This window comes from Alligator mississippiensis, chromosome 8 (assembly GCF_030867095.1).
Source record: "Alligator mississippiensis isolate rAllMis1 chromosome 8, rAllMis1, whole genome shotgun sequence".
Lineage (NCBI taxonomy): Eukaryota > Metazoa > Chordata > Crocodylia > Alligatoridae > Alligator > Alligator mississippiensis.
The window spans coordinates 42,654,139-42,671,828 of NC_081831.1; the positions used below are offsets into that span (position 1 = coordinate 42,654,139).

General features: G+C 45.3%; 1 long non-coding RNA gene across 1 annotated transcript; it reads left to right on the top strand.

Annotated features, from left to right (window-relative positions):
• Window positions 1–69: 69 nt before the first annotated feature.
• Window positions 70–13,444, top strand: LOC102561394 (uncharacterized). Its single transcript, XR_009463945.1, has 2 exons — window positions 70–507; window positions 10,466–13,444. It is a non-coding gene; the product is annotated as an uncharacterized LOC102561394 (long non-coding RNA).
• The last annotated feature ends 4,246 nt before the right edge of the window (window positions 13,445–17,690 follow it).

Here is a 17,690-nt window from a genome sequence, read left to right on the forward strand (position 1 = left end):
AAAACGCCAGCAGGAGGGAGGGAGGGAGGGAGTGTGTGTGAGTGTATGGGCGGGCTGTTCGTGCTGGAGAGGAGAGGAGAGGACCCAGCCTGCGGGTCTCAAGCAGGCAGCTTAGCAGAGAGCTGTAAGCCTTCTACGGGAGGCAGAGCAGAAGGCAGACAGAGAGTGCAAGCTGAGGCACTCTCTCAGTCTCCTGAAGCGGCTGACGCTCAGGAGGCAGGGGAGTGCTCTGCTGTTGGTAGGAGAGGGGAGACAGCAGAGGCTCCAAGAGGGAGCTGGAATCAGGGGAATCACCCTGCAGCTCCTCCTAACTCAGAGGAGTATTTCTTGTAAAAGAAGAGAAAGGAGAAATTGCTCCCAGAAGGAGGGAGAATGACTGGGAACTGGAGAACCGGTCTGAGGCTGTCATATGAGGCCTGGAAACATCTTGAATGCATCACCCAGTGGTTGGCGCCTGGACAGGGTGTAGGGGAGGCGGAGCCCTGTGGACCACCGTGTCAGATGACCGTGAGTAACACCGTCTATTGGGAGGCCCCACCTAGGATAAAGATCTCCACTGTAGACCCTTCTTAAGGTGTATATTTACATCCAAGTTGTGGCAGGTGAGTTGAGGGGAGGGGCAACACCCCGATAGACCAGGCGGAGCGGGGCACAGGCTCCACACCTGGGGAAGGGAACACAGAGCCAGATAAGAGTCCAGGTGCAGGTTGCCATGACAACTGGCTAATGAGGGAATTGGCTGCACCTGTGCCTGGTCAGCTGGCTGAAAGAGGCAGGGCCTGAGGCCTATATAAACCCTAGGGCTGGGACCAGGCAGTTCAGTTTCTTGCCAGCAGCCAAAGGGAGAAAGGGCTCAGAGATACTACAGCCATTGGATTACAGCCATTACCCTTAGGGCTAATGGGACACCAGGAGCCCATAAGGTACCCTCGCCTACAAGCACCCAGTATTAGAGAAGGAGTTTTGTTTTTTTTAAGGGGGCACAGCATGCCTTGCATTTTGTTATGTTATAGCCCAAGGGCTTCTGTTTGATTGCTGTTGCTTGTTTGCTGTCTGATAACACTGGTGGTTTGGGTGAGGCTATTTGGGGAAGGAGGAGGCCTCACTGGGGGCCCACTGCAGCATGGAGACCCTGGCGCCAGAGAGGGCACAGCATTTGGGGGCATGGACCCTGGAGCCGAGGAGCACAGAGACAAGTGCTGCAGAGAGCCCAGTGAGGACAAGGGGCTGAATTATAATGAAGCCTAGGCAAAACAGTCCCAGTACCATCTGTGAGGCTTGGGGCATGGTAAAGGGATGATTGGAGCCCATGCATATAGTCCATAAGCCTAAGAGACTCAGGCACCATACACCATAACGTGGTATGTCAAGGGGCCTATGAACCACAGGGTTCAGTAAGATCTAGCCAGATCATGTTCAAACCCAAAGATCAAGGGCAGCCTCCCTATATCAATTACACCAACAAGACATGGCAGGAAAGTGGAGGGTGCCTGTAAGGCAAGAATGGCATGGTTAAGGAGCCTAGGGGTAACACGGCCACTCCTAGGGACCCCACCCTGCTACAGAGGCCTGTGGTACAGACCCCCAATACTAAGCCAGACTTGTGAGGGGGAGGAAGGCAGGCTCTTGCAGACCTTTGCAAGAATAGATTTCCCATCCCAACCAGCAGTTCCCTGTGCAACCAGCGCCCAGAGAAGTAGAAGGTTTTGCAGAGGAGGCAGGGACCACTGCTTATTGAACTCAAAAACACCAAAAACTGTGTGTCTTTCAAGCAAAGCCGCCAACAACTTCTCCTCCCTTCTCCCTTCCCCCCCTCCCAAAAAAAAAAAAAAAGCAACCCAGCACAACCCAACAAAATCAACCAACCAAAATACCAAATCATATCCAAAAACGCCTTCTGGCATAAAGTGCTACTTCAAGGACAGAAGGGTAAAATTGTTATGACATGCCTCTTAGCATGTCTTAACAACTTTTATTAGTTATAGCATAATAAGCCATTATGTGGTAAATAACGTTCATGTACTTCATTAGTCATGGTACATTATGAAAGTAAAAAACAAAACAAAATGGGAACATGTTTAGCAAGATAAAGCTGATATCATGAACAAGTGTGCTAGGGCGCAGCCAAAATAAAATGCAGTCACTAGCACTGCAGAATTTGAAGTCAGGGTTGGGTAAACATCAGGGGTGTGTGAAGTGGGTCCTATTTGATTCAGATTTGGCCTGAATCGGGGACAGTGATTCGATTTGTTGATTCACATCACTGTCCCTGATTTGATTCGGCTGAATCCGAATCTGAAGATTCAATGACACAGCTTTAAATGTTTTTTCTACATATCTCAAGATACCAACGTGGTTTGTGAACACTATCATGCTGAGGCAGATGGAGTATCGCACAGGAGCGTGGAGGGGCCCCCTGCATGCTTGGCAGCAAATCCAGAAGTGGACCAGAAGTAGTTCTGGTCCACTTCTGGGTCCACCAGGGAGCATGCTGGGGGGGCCTCCCGCCTCCCCCAGCTCAGTGACCGGCCCCTGGGGGACCCTGGGTGCCCTCCCCAGACCCAGGAGGCACCAGTCACCAAGCCAGGAGGGGCACAGGTGGGCCTCCCAGCATGCTCCCCTGTGGACCTGGAATTGGACCAGAAGTGCTGGTCTACTGCTGAGCATGCTGGGGAGCCCCCTGTGCTCCTGTGGGATGCTCCATTCACCCCAACATTGCAGCTTTCACAAGCTGCCTGCTACCTAGAGGTATGTAGAAAAAACATTTAAAGCTGTGTCTATGTCCAAATCTCTGAACCTTTCTGAATCGATTCAGAGAGTTCTGATTTGATTTTAAAAGATTAAAGGCTTCTCTGATTTGATTTGGATTCAGAGATTCAGCTGCTGAATGGGGCCAAATCTCAGCTGAATAGAATCAGGGACCAAAGCTTCTCACAGCCCTAGTAAACATCCCATATGGCCACAGGAGCCGCAAGAGTGGGGATTGTGGCCAGATCACTGCCCCTTTCTCCATGACTTTATGAAGGAAACTTAGCAGTGAGGATCACTCTGCCTACAGCACTCATCATCAGATATTCCATTGCTCTGTTGCTTGGCCTTACTTGCCAATGCTTCATTTCCCAGCTTTTCCTTTACAATGGCTAATTTGCTCAAAGCCTAGGGTCCCAGGGGGATGCAAGAAGAAAGCCTGGAGCCCCCTCCAGTGGTGGGACCTGAGGCAGGGTGGACCCTGTGGTGGGCCAGTAGGAGGTGCTCCTGCACTGAGTCACCCACTTCACTGCTCCCGACCACCTTCTAGGTTCCAAGTGCCTCCCTGGGGGTGCCTCATGTCTAGCCAACCCCCTTCCTGGAGCATACCCGCTAGCCTGGGGGGAGTGCTGCCACCACCCAGGGTCTGCACTGATCCTGGCACTGTGCCCCCTGGGAAACACAGACCTAGCAGCCCTCAAGGGTACTCAGCCCACTTCAAGAACTTGGGGGCTTCCTTCAGACTGAAGCACAAATAGTGGTCTCCCTTAGTCAATTCACCATCCAGCACTGAATTCACCATCCAGCGCAGGGCGGCAAAGGCCTGCAGCAAGACAGTAACCCTGGACTTCAGGAGGGCGGATTTCAATGAGGTAAGGAGATTAATCGAGGAGAGGCTGAGGTCCCGGAGGGGAGGGAAGTTGGGAGTCCAAGAAGAGTGGTCGTTCCTTAAGGAGATGATCCTCCAAGCTCAAAGGGTGGCAATCCCAACAAGGGTCAAAGGGAGCAAGAGTGCTCAAAAGCCCCCTTGGCTAACAAAAAGCATCCAGGAATGTCTCAAGGCTAAAAAGGACGCATACACCCAATGGAAGGGAGGGGCCATCACCATGGAGGACTATACAGCCGTTGCTCAGGTTTGTAGGGGGGCTGTTAGGAAGGGTAAGGCGAAGATGGAACTGGGACTAGCAACCCGGATCAAGGACAACAAGAAATCTTTTTTACTCACTATGTATTTAAAAAAAGAAGGTTCCAAGTAACACAGGGCCTCTGCAGGACACACTAGGAAGTCTGGTGGTCACACCTGAGGACAAAGCTAACTTATTTAACAACTTCTTTGCCTCCATGTTTCTGAGCAGGGACCAGGTCATCTCTCCCATCATGATCCCTGATGGCCCCAGGAGAGGTGCAACCAGGCTCAGGGTCAGAGTGGACCTAGTCAAGGACCTCCTGGTGGGATTGGACACATCCAAATCAGCAGGTCCTGACAATCTCCACCCCAGAATGCTAAGAGAATTACTAGGGGCCATTGTGTGCCCCCTGGCACAGCTTTATGAGCACTTGTGGTGCTCTGGCAAGGTGCCAGCGGACTGGAAGAGGGTCAGTGTGGTCTCCACTTTCAAAAAGGGGGGGACCCAGGAAACTATACACCTGTTAGTCTTACCTCAGTCCTGGGGAAGCTCTTTGAGAAAATTATCCAGGAGCACATCTGTGAGGGACCAGCAGGGGAATGTATGTTTAGGGGCAACCAACATGGGTTCATCAGAGGCAGGTCCTGTCAGACCAACCTGGTGGCCTTCTATGACCAGGTCACTAAATCCTTGGATGCAGGTGACACGGTGGATGTAATCTTTCTGGACTTCAGAAAAGCCTTTGGCACTGTCTCTCATCCCATTCTCATTAAAAAATTAGGCGACTGTGGTGTTGATCACTACACCATCAGATGGGTCGCCAATTGGCTGGAGGGCCATACCCAAAGAGTGGTGGTGGATGAGTCTTTTTCTACCTGGAAGAATGTGGGCAGTGGGGTTCCACAGGGCTTGGTCCTCAGGCCTGCCCTGTTCAACACCTTCATCAGCGACTTGGATGAGGGGGTGAATAGCACCTTGTTCAAATTTGCAGATGACACTAAGATGTGGGGGGGAGGTGCAATCAGATCTGGACAGGTTACAGGGGTGGGCGGATGAGAATAGGATGGGTTTTAACACTGACAAGTGCAAGGTACTGCACCTGGGGAGGAAGAACCAACAGCACACCTACAGGCTGGGGAACTCCCCTCTCGCCAGCACAGGGCAGAAAAGGATCTTGGAGTCATTATTGACTCCAAGATGAACACGGGCTGCCAATGTGGGGATGCAGTCAGTAAAGCTAACTGCACCACAGATGCATCATGAGCAGGTCCAAGGAGGTGATCCTCCCTGCAACCTTGGTCAGGCCCCAGTTGGAGTACTGTGTCCAGTTCTGGGTGCCGCACTTCAGGAGGGATGTGGACAACATTGAGAGGGTCCAGAGGAAGGCCACTCGCATGATCGGGGAGCAGCAGGGCAGGTCCTATGAGGATAGGCTATGGGATCTGAACCTGTTCAGCCTCCACAAGAGGAGGCTGAGAGAGGATCTGGTGGCCCTCTATAAACTGGCCAAGGGAGACCAGCAGGCAATGGGAGAGTTCCCGTTCCCCCGAGCAGTACTGGGAGTAACAAGAAACAATGGCCATAAGCTGACAGAGAGCAGATTCAGGCTGGATATCAGGAGGCACTACTTCAGTCAGGGCAGCTAGGCTCTGGAACCAACTTCCAAGGGAAGTGGTTCTCGCTTCTACCCTGGGGGTCTTTAAGAGGAGGCTAGATAGACACGTTGTCGGGGTTGTCTGACCCTAGCATTCTTTCCTGCCATGGCAGGGGTCGGACTTGATGATCTGCTCAGGTCCCTTCCGACCCTACCAACTATGAAACTATTAGTCAGCTGAGCCAAGGGGGCCCCAAGACATCATCCAAACCCACTACCAATAAGTCTCCCAAGGGAGAACTTTATTGGTTCCATGGAGTAGGTTTGGAATAGGGTACAGAGTAGAGCAATATCAGAGAAATCCCATAGAGCAAACTGTCATGGCTGGGTAGCCTTTGATCACACATCTGAGTTACTGCAAGCTATATATCTAGTTAGATCTCTGGTAGCTTACTCACAAGTATCATCTAGAGGCAGGTGGAGATTCCCCCTGGAGGCAGTGTGGTGGGCATGTTTGTTATTACCCTGAAATAAAATAGTTTTCTGATAGCATACTGTTAGGTTAACAATAATTTAGATTATTAAGAAGTATTAGCTTTATAGCTGAATACAAGGCATGACCTGTGGCCTAGCAATATTGCTGACCACAAGGCAGAATGATAGCTAGGCCTTTGCTTATGTTAAGGAATTATTTTAACTGTGTTAACCATTTTCTGAGTAAAATGCAGCAAGTGAATCTGTGTCTGTGTGCTGTAAAATCAGCTACAGCAAGGAACAAGATAAGACAAAGAAGCCATTGTTCTAAGTACAGTAATCATGTCCTTAAGAAATATCTACTACTATGCAAGTTTTTGCTAACGTATCATAATGTTACTGTTGCTTAACTTTTAGCTTTTAGAAAGTGCTAGTTCAGCTTAATAGAACTATGCTGTTATGAAGATCTGTGAAGCACCGCCCAAGTATTGCTTTTTATTAACCCTGTAGTCTTGCCTTGTTGTAAAAAGTATAAAAGAACACCCCACCCTTTAGGGGGGGCCACTTTGCCTTTTTGCTGGCTTAATGGTCGTTGCTCGAGCAAATAAACTACAGTTAATTCTTTACCCGTTTAGCTGCATAGGAACCAGACAACACAATGAACTCCAGGGAGTTTTCTCTGACAACAATTTGGCACCCCAGATGGGACCCGTCTAGCTTGGCGCCTTTAGAGACCTCCACCCCCTGACACCCCAGCACGCACCAGGTGAGTTCACCTATTTGGGTCAGTCTCAGGAGGAGGATGGTCCCCTCAGGACCAATAAGGCGGGATCCTCAAATCGGATAAAGGAACGGTACCAGCGAGTACCTCAAGTCAGGTATGTTTTTAGTTTCTGTCTACTTTCTGGGTTTCTGGTTTTACCTCTAGAGGTCTCTGGAAGCAGTCTTTGAGGGTATCTGTCTGCCACTTTAAAAGCTGTTAGAGCGGCAGCCTGGCCGAAAGGCGAAAGACACGAATATAAAGTAGAAATGCTGTTATAACGGCCAATGACTAGCGTCTCGGACTCAAGACGCTTCTCCTCACGGAGAAAGCCAGTGGGGTCCGAGAACACCGGTTGTTGTATGTGGACAAAACAGCTTCTAGGCAGGTAGAACTTAGGGAAATAAGGCTGCTTATACTTGGATATAATCATGGGTTCTGGCCTAGAATATTCACCCCTTGATTAAATGATCAAGAATTAGAAACATTTAGAGGGACGGGCAGAACTGTCCAAGTCTCGTATGGCAGAACTCTGTTTAATTAATTAGACGTCTTATACGTCTCAGTTAGATTTGGGAAGACAATTGCCAGAAAATGGATCGTTTAACCCAAATCGCCTGGCTACCTTACGAAAGATCTTGGAAAGCCTCCGCCTCGGCCTAATGAATTATTGATATTTATAAGACACTGTTGCTAGTAAGCCTTTAGTCACCCCGACCCCTGTACCTTTCCCAAATTTGTTAGCTCCCCTTCAATGTCCAAAACCTTCCGCACCACCTTCATATTCAGAAAATAATTATAAACCCATGCCCAGACCCTCTCTCCCACCATTAATCTCACCTGATCCATTCATTCCTGTGCCGGCAGGGGACTCGGGAAATCATGGGGAGGCATCACCCCGACAGCCTCCCGGCGACCACCCAAGTCCTGAGCCTGTAGATGGATCAAGGCATCCCTCTCCAGACTCAACTTCCCCGAACACTGATCTGACTCCCATAACTAATCATACCCAACAACGAGTACCTGCCCCTAGCCTTCTGGCTAAGAGAATACCCTGTGCCTGGCAAGGGTGGAGAAGTTATCAGTCACTGAAAACACGCTCCGTTCTCCACCACAGACCTCTTAAACTGGCAAGAAAACACCCCCAGGCTCAGAGATGATCCCGAAGTAGTTCTAAGATGCTTCAAAACCATTTTCATGACTCATAACCCCTCCTGGTCAGATGTCATGCAGCTTCTCGAAAGACTCTTAACTACAGACGAGAAAACCCAAGTACTACGCCATGCTGACCAATGTCTAGCAGATCAGCCCCATGAAAACCACTCCATGCCTAATGACGTGCCTAGGCAAAATCCAAATTAAAATTATAACCAGGAAGGGGGACAGAATTCAATATGAATGGTAAGAGACAGCATCTTAAAAGGACTAAAAAAAGCAGGAAATAAAACTACAAACTGGTCCAAAGTGACAGCTACTGTTCAGGGTTCAAAAGAACACCCTTCAGACTACTTTGAAAGACTCTGTAAAGCTATACGCCAGTATAGAAACATGGACCCCGAGGCACCTGCCACTTTGCCTGAGTTAAGGCTTGTATTCATAAGTCAGGCTAGCGAAGATATTAGAAAGAAGCTCCAACATGACACTGAGGGTGTTGAAAGTAAATCCATGGCAGAAATCTTAGCCATTGCTACTAAAACTTTTAATGGAAGAGAAGAAAAAAAGAAAAACAAAAGAAAGTCCAGTACAATGTTCGCATGTTGGCAGTGATAATTCAGCTGCCAAATCCCTATAAAAACCTCATCAGAAGCATGTAACCAGGACACAATCGTCTTACTCACTGCACTAGCCGCCTAAGGCCACAAGGTGTCACCAAGCAAGCTTCAGTTTTGTAAATCCACTGTTAAAACTTAACAAGAGTTAACCAAACCACTTACACAGCTTACCACAAAAGATGCAGAAAAAACAGTCTTTTAGGATCATGAAGCTGCCCGCAGCTTCAGTAATATAAAATCTGCTTTAACTTCTGCCCCTGCTCTAGATCTACCAGATTATCGAAAACCTTTTACGCTCTTTGTCCATGAGTGACTAGGAGTAGCCTCTGGGGTACTTACCTAACCCTTAGACACCACCCAATGCCCGGCAGCTTACTTCTCTGCACAGTTAGATCCAGTGGCTAAGGGGGGAGTAGGTTGCCTTCGCGCAGTGGCAGCAGCTGCAACAATAGTCGAGAAAGCCCAGGAATTAGTCTGCGGATACCCCCTTATCCTAAAGAGTACATACGCAGTAGCCCTCCTCCTCCTCCAGAAAAATACTCAACATTTTTCTCATCAAAGAATAAACAACTAGGAAACCACACTTTTAATGGCCACAAACCTGGTCATAGAGAAATGCAATACCCTGAATCCGGCTACTCTATTACCTCTACCCAGCGACGGGGAACCAGACTCCCACGATTGCCTTCAAGTTACAGCATTTTCAGACAAACCCAGGGCAGATCTCAGTGACTTACCCTTAGACAACCCTAACTTGATTTTTATATAAATGGCTCTTCAAAAATAGTCAACAGAGTTAGAAAAACGGGTTATGCAGCAGTAACTCCATTTGAAGTGCTTAAAGCTGAACCACTGCCTGAGCAGTTGGGCACAGTAGCAAACTGTGGCTTCCAGCTTGGGCCGTGCCCTGGGCCCTCACCAGGCTGCTTTTGTTTTTTCTCGGAGTAAAATGCGAAAGTTTTTGCACGTGTACTATGAAACAGGGAAGAGTAGAACTGCTCGTTTCTCGAGAGCTATATGGCATATTAGGCATGATGTGTATTACTGCGAAAGTGTTTGTCACGGTGTGAAGTTCTAAATGTCCTGGAATAGTTTCTCTTTAATGAGATTAATGTTTTTTTTTACTTTCTGTACCTGATCTTTCGTGAAATAAAGTAGTTAAAAAGGATAAAATATGGCGATTGCCGGACGAAAGAATAGTACTACCTAAAGCAGCCCTTAAACCTTATCTACAACAGCTTCACCAAAGCAAGCATTTAGGTTGTAAAAAACTTGCTGCTATCACTAATAGGCTGTTCTACGCACCCAGAGTCTACCAGAAAGCAAAAAAAGCTTTTAGAACACTGCAGTATATGCAAAAAGTTTAATATCAAAGGGGAAAAATCAGAACCCCCTGGAGCCTGCCCCTAGGCTTATACTCCTTTTAAAAAACTACAAATAGATTTTGCAGATATGCCTAAAGACAATGGGTACAAAAACCTCCTAGTAATTGTTGACCAACTCATGGGGTGGGTAGAAGCCTTCCCCACCAGAAGAACTATAGCACAACAAGTAGTAAAAATACTTCTTAACAAAATTATACCCAGGTTTAGTCCTCCACGTATCATTGAAAACGATCAAGAATCACATTTTACTGCTGACATAAATAAACACTGACCCGCTGCCTAAGAATAAAATTAAAATTCCATACACCTTGGCACCCAGAAAGCTCAGGACAAGTAGAGAGAATAAATCAGACCCTGAAACAAAAAATTGGAAAGCTATGTGCTGAGAGCGGGTTAAAATAAACTAAAGCTCTCCCACTGGCTCTTATGTCCATCAAAACCACCCCCAGGAGAAAACTAAAGCTCAGCCCTTACGAGCTACTGTTTAGACACTCTGTTCCCCAACATTCCCCCTTATTATCAGCTCACACCTCCTCTCTTTTAGGCGATAAAGGACTCGCCTCTTATATTTTATCTCTACAGTCTCAGTTAAAATCTCTCCACAGGTATGCTGCTTTAAGCCAACCTTTACCTGCCAATGTCCCAGCACATCGCATCCAGCCTGGAGACTGGGTATATGTGAAAACTTGAAAATGGTCTCCCCTTGAACCCAAGTGGCAAGGACCGTATCAAGTCCTCCTCACCTGCCACACCGCCGTAAAAGTAGCAGAAAAGAACAACTAGATTCATTATACTCGTACAAAGAAGACAGAAATTTCATCAAAGCTCAGGATCAACTCCAACACAAGCTTCCCTGACCTGGAAAAGGGGAAGCCAGAAGAAGATGACTGCGGACTTCGCGGGAGCACCGCACGCCCACCTGACCGCGACAAGGGTGAGCCAGAAGCAGACGAAAAAATAAAAACAAACACCTCCTGGACCTGCAGCCCATTAAATAATATAAAAATCAAACTAACCAAAGTCCACTAATAAACTATCACCCTTTTAGAGTCCTGCCCAGCCCAAAGAACACCAAACTCCAAGTACTGCATGCTTTAGACACTTTTAGATCAGCCAAATCCAAGTACTTTGAGACTGTAACATGCCCCAGAAAAACAGTTATTGGAGCTGCAGGGTTGTTTATACTGTTTGTGCTGATTTTTGTTATAATATGGCTTTTATAACTATGTTATTTCTAATCTTTCTCTTTGCTAGAAAAATAAGTCTTTTACAGAGGTCAACTATAGCTACCAGTTGCTGCAGATGTGCTAATCCTGGCACCTGCAGTTTTCCTGTCTAGATAAGCAATTCAATCAAACTCTCTAAAATAGACAGAAAGGTCAACATTGCCCACTAGTATCCTCCCTCACATTGCTGTAGTTCAGCAGAAGTCCGAGTATTTACTTATAGAACAGAATATTGTGTAAAGCCTAGCCACCCAGTTTTCAAACAATTTGCAGAGTCTCCTCAGGCTAAGACTACTCTTAAACCTACTGTTGCCCATATCTCTAATAACAATATGTACCTCCAATACGTTGAGAGAGCCGCTAAAACAGAAAACCAAAATAACTGTTGGGTGTGCAGTCATTTTCCTCTCCACACCCAAGGAGGAATTCCCATGACTCCCATCCCCTGAGGCCCCATCGAGTCACTTTTAAACCCCTCTAATAACCAAGCTTGAGACCAAAATCAGCAAGAGTTCCTTTTAGTAAAGCCTGTTGTTAAAGATTAGTGTTTTTATGTAAACTGCTCAGTATCAAACTGCATCAATTTAGGCACCAGCATATATCACCACTATTTTACTAGTTTAATTAGAGGAGACTGGCGTAATAATAATACAGCAACCCCTACCTATTGCAGCTCTTACAATGATTTCTACAGTGGCAAAAATTTAACCAAGAGCACTAATCCTATCTGCACCCTCATCTCCTCTTTAAATAATACCTTGTAGTATTGTTTATACACTAATACCTCCTGGGGACAACGCTTCTTCAATGAAACTGCAAATCCTTCCTTTAAATCAAAAGGTAAACGAGGAGTACTAGAACTAAGAAATGGTAGCCAAATACCTCCTAAGTATTCAAACCTCACTGCTTTAAAAGAACAATACTGGGTCTATGACTCCCATGCCTACCATAAAATCTCTGCCAAAGGAAAAGGTATCTGCTATCTGGCAATACTAAAACCCTCTACGTCCTTTGCCACACACCTTCCATGGGGCAGGTGGCAAAACAAGAGGGATTTGCAAAAAAGCCATGATATAGTAAACAAATATAAAAAAACTCCACTTACCAAAGAAGTATTACTCAGGTGTTCCCTTGCAAGTATGTTCCCGGGAATAGACACTGTGTGTCTTGAAAGATTTACATTACGCCTCCAAGCTGTGATAGAAATCATGGCTCACGAATTCAGTGAAGGTCACAAAGAACTCTCGAAGGCCATTACTGCTTTAGCTGACACCCAAGAAGAACTCTGACAAATAATAATTCAAAACTGTATAGCCTTCGATTTTCTCCACGCCGCCCAAAAAGAAGTGCATGCACAGTCATCAAACCAGAATGTTGTGTATGGGTTAACAGTTCTTTTACCATAGTTCAAACCCACTTCAATGATACAGCTGTACATACCCAAAAAGCCGAAAATGTAGCTAAAATCCTCAAAGATGCATTTCTTAGCTAGCTTACTAACTAGTTCTCTTCCCTTACAGGATAGCTTAGACCTTTTATATTAAGCTTAATCAGAATTGTTATAACTGTAATCTGCCTGTTGTGCTGTTTTCAGTGTTTATGCTCTCTAGTACAACAGTTTATGCAAAGGCAAGTAAAAATGTATGGTCAGTTTGTACAAATATCCAACAACAATCATCAAAACCTAACCCCACAAGAATTTAAATACCTAAAAGTATGTTCCAAAAATTCCTCTAGAAATTTGGAACAAAGGGGGGGGACTGTGGTAGGCATCTTTGTTATTACCCTGAAATAAAATAGTTTTCTGATAGCATACTGTTAGGTTAACAATAATTTAGATTATTAAGAAGTATTAGCTTTACAGCTGAATACAAGGCATGACCTGTGGCCTAGCAATATTGCTGACCACAAGGCAGAATGATAGCTAAGCCTTTGCTTATGTTAAGGAATCATTTAACTGTGTTAACCATTTTCTGAGTAAAATGCAGCAAGTGAATCTGTGTCTGTGTGCTGTAAAATCAGCTACAGCAAGGAACAAGATAAGACAAAGAAGCCATTGTTCTAAGTACAGTAATCGTGTCCTTAAGAAATATCTACTACTGTGCAAGTTTTTGCTAACATATCATAATGTTACTGTTACTTAACTTTTAGCTTTTAGAAAGTGCTAGTTCAGCTTAATAGAACTATGCTGTTATGAAGATCTGTGAAGCACCGCCCAAGTATTGCTTTTTATTAACCCTGTAGTCTTGCCTTGTTGTAAAAAGTATAAAAGAACACCCCACCCTTTAGGGGGGGCCATTTTGCCTCTTTGCTGGCTTAATGGTCATTGCTCGAGCAAATAAACTGCAGTTAATTCTTTACCCGTGTTGTCTGGTTCCTATGCAGCTAAACAACGAACTCCAGGGAGTTTTCTCCCACGACAGCAGGCAGCTTATTGATCATGAGTTTCGAGAGAGAGAGCAAGTTTCAGATGGTCCAGCTCTTCTCTCTCTGAGTTTTCATCATGGGTACTTACCAGTTATTTACATTTTTCTTTAAAAGATATGTAGAAGTGATTAGTAAGGAACTGGAAAAAATGAGCATGTCACAGAACAAAAACATCATCTTGAACAGGCTGAGCAAGAGAAGCAATGTAAACAAAGGATAAAGAAATAACTTTATCCTTTATAGAAAGATGAAGGAGGTTAGAAACAAGACATGTTGAAAGACGCTTATAATTGTATATAATCTATATACTTTAAAAAGGCAATTGGCAAATATTTAACAAAGTCAGCAGCCAATTAAAATCTTTATGTACATTCTAGTAAATTGAAAAATCTTGATGAGTATTGCCTCAGTTCTGCACCGAGTTCAATATTTAAGCCTGACAGTCTGTTATACTTTTAGACTTCAGATTTCTTGACGCACGTGCCTCTTTGGTGTGTGCATTTCACAGCTACCAGTCCTAGCACATGAAGCAGGGACTCCCAAACTGTGGTACATGCACCGTTGGTGATATGTAAGCTTGATGTCCTATGCACTGATTTCATGTTTGTTTGTTTGTTTGTTTTTAGAGACTGGCATGCATGAACCAATAAGGTTGTGGAGCCACTTGTGTTGTAGCAGAAAGCTCCGTTTTCCTCTTACCTGCATTTGCTTTCCCCCTCTTTGGATACGTTTTTCCTCTTCTACCTTTTCTCCCTTCCTCTTTCTTTCACTATAAGATAAGGAATTGTGTTTTAAAATTTGTATGCGTTTATTTTGTATCTCCCCTTGTATTTTGGTATTTTTATCTATTTGTGTGCCATGGCATTTGTAGCTTATATTTTATACTCTTCACCTTTTAACTAAATGTGTTTTAGTTTTAGAACCTACACCCTTTTTTAGTTTCAGAAGTAAGTTATACACTTTCACAATGTTAACAAGGGCAGGAATCAAACTGCCCTTCCCTGTATCAGGCGGGCCCCTGAAAGAGTGAGTGAATCAGTGATTGAATGCATAACACTGTAGCAGGCAGCAATTAACAACTAGGGAAACCGCAGATCAACCAACGGAAGAAATCAATAGAAGACAATGTAGCAACCGGGAATTCTCTAAACATCACTGTTCAAGGGCTAGAAGCCCTGGTCTGAATTAATCAACGCGGGGGACCAACTTTTGGGGTTCAATATCTCCAGATCAACCGCTCCCAGAGCCCTATTCAAAATTCATCAACGGACTCCCAAACCAGCATGTACATGTGGACAACCCTTGGGGCTGACAGATGCCATCCAGTAGCCACCGAGGGGGAAGTCCCACGAGGGTCAAAGACCCCTGGATTGGGCAAACCTGAAAACTGGGGAGTCACCAAAGTCTGCCAAGGACAGATAAAAAGCAGTGAAAAGTGACCCTCAGGGGCACCCTCTTGATCTCCAACTTGACCAGCACCTGACCTGTCCAGCCAGAAGGACCAGCCGGCAGCCCCCTTCTGGAGGAAAGCACCACGCTGGAAGACACCTCAACTGGCCATTGACAGCAGACTCCAGCGCCTGTGGGGTAGGTATACCCGACTCTTGTAACTTGCTACTGTGGGGGTGTGGGTGTGTGTGGAGACCAGCCCCAAGGTTTATGATTTGACTTCATTACCGTGTTTCAGTCTGCCTAATAAACCAGAATTTTAAGGATCCTGAGTTGGACATTTGTAGCCAACAGTGTTATTCGCAAAAGACCAAGGAATTAAACTTTTAAAATGATAAAGCTCATTTATTCAGAGAGCCTTGTTAGCCTACTGATCTGCTGTTCACTCCTGCAATCCCAGGGGCAATGTAACACCTTATACATAACAATCCATCCACACATCTTCCCCCTTTACATGTAACACATCCCCATGTAATACTAACATTGCAAGTTTGGTTCAACCCACTATTAAAGCACATTTTAACAGGTCTCTTTGTGTTGGCTTTTTAGCTCTAAGTGATCTTCCCAGTTTCTCTGCATTCTCAATCCTTCTTGGTTCAGTTCTTGTTTGGTTTCCTTGTTCAGATGTCTCTACTTCTGTGTCATTTTCAATCTCCTCTGTCACTTGTTGTTGCTTTCTGTAACAGGGAGCCGGTGGCCCTGTTATGGACGAGTGAAGAGAGTAAAGGGAAACTTATGAGACGCTGCGGGACTGGCCGGTGAGATGATGTCATTTTGCTGGTGCCGGGAGCGTTCAAGTGTCAATTAATGAGCCCCTCTAAGAGGAGCTAGACTTGATTAGTAATTTTCCCAGAAGGGGAAAGGAGCCAAGAGACAGTTGCAGCGATGGAGCCAGTTTCTTGTGTGGAGGCACGGGAGTGACGCAGGCAGCATGCATGAAGGAAAACCGAAGCCAGGTGGCCTGTTACACTGGGAGTGAGCCTCACTGGAAACTCTGCAGGACCAGGTACTCCTGCTTAGTTAGAGACTTTGTTGCTAGACATCAGGAATGAATATTTGTGGATTGACTACATTACCTGACCAGGCTGGAAGCGGGATCTTTCCAGGTGGACAGAAGGAGTGAATTAAAAAGCCTGTAGCTGGCCAAGTAGCGATTTGATTTGCTGTTTGTTTATCTCTGCTTTCTGAGAGAGAGCAGAGGGGGGAGGAAGGAATCACTGAGTGCTGGGTTAAGGACCTCAGGCTTCCCAGAAACTTGTTTCAATGCATAAGGGTGTTGGACCTGGGGGAGGTAGTTTGCCAGCTTCCCCAGCTGTAGTAGCATTAAGGAAAGAGTGAGCGTCACTCTGGGCTTTAGTTAAAAATCAGAGGCCACCCACTTGCGAGCACTAACTTTAACTCCCATCAAAGTCATGGCAGGAGAGAAAAACTCAGGGGCAGGGGGAAGCCTCTGCCAAAGTGTGCTGTCTTTCTGACTTGATTTGGGACACCCACTCACACTTTCATTGTCAACTTTGTTTCCTTTAGTGAATCTTGTGATGCTGCTTTGTTTTCCCCACTTTACAAGCTATGAATGTCACGTGTTCCTTCTTAACATCTATCCTTCCAGTGTGACTACTTTATAGGATCTGGGAGCTACTTGGTAGGAAACTAATGCTTTTTGTTTCCACATTCATCCATCTGAAGTAAGCACCATATCTTTGTTGTGCAGTTGTTGTAACTCCCTGGAACCCCTGTCATAGTACCATTTTTGTTTCAGTTTGTCAAATTTTTTAAATGTTTTCATGTTTTGCTTTTCACTTGGAGCACCATCCACAAGATTTGGCAACCTGGTTTTGAGTTTCCTGTTAAAAAGCAATTCTGGTGGGGACAATGCATGATTCATGGGTGTTGCCCTGTAATTTACGAGTGACGTAAACATTGGTGTGCGACTATGTAGCTTTTTTCAACAATTTTTTCACTATTTGTACTCCATTTTCCACCAGACCATTGGATTGTGGGTATTTAGGATTGAAGTGTTATGATGGAATCCATATTTGTTTGCAAACTCTTTAAACTCAAGACTGTTGAACTGAGGCCCATTGTCTGTTCTCACAATTTGTGAAATCCCGTGTCTAGCAAAAATTGATTTGATGTGAGTTATGGCATGGTTTTCTGTTTTGCTTTGAAGCAATGCAATTTCAGGATACTGAGAATAATAATCCAGCATTGATGCATATTTTTTTTCCTGCATGTATGAATAAGTCAATGCCCACTTGATACCACAGGGCTATAGGCTCTTCCATGATCATCATGGGCTCTTTTCTTTGCACTAATATATACTTTAGGCACGTTGTACAAGGCTTTACAACAACATCTATGTTATTATTTATGTTGGGCCAATATAGAGCACCCCTTGCATTCCTTTTGTATTTTTTAATGCCTAGATGTCTCTGTCCCTCATGTATTCTGTTTAACATGTTTTTCTTTAGTACTGCTGGAACAACAAGTTGTGAGTCTTTGAACAAAATGCCATCCAGTACTGACAGCTCTTTCTTGAATGGAGAGTAGGGGCTAGGAATATGTTTTCCAGGCCAACCAGCACAAATGGCTGTGCAAAACTTTGGGCTGTGCAAAGCTTTGGGTGCTGATTTGATTTGGAGGAGATTTGGCTTGATTCAGTGGCCAAATCTCCAAATCTGAATTGAATCAGGGGGCCAATTTAAAAAGTCTGAATCGATTCAAAGCT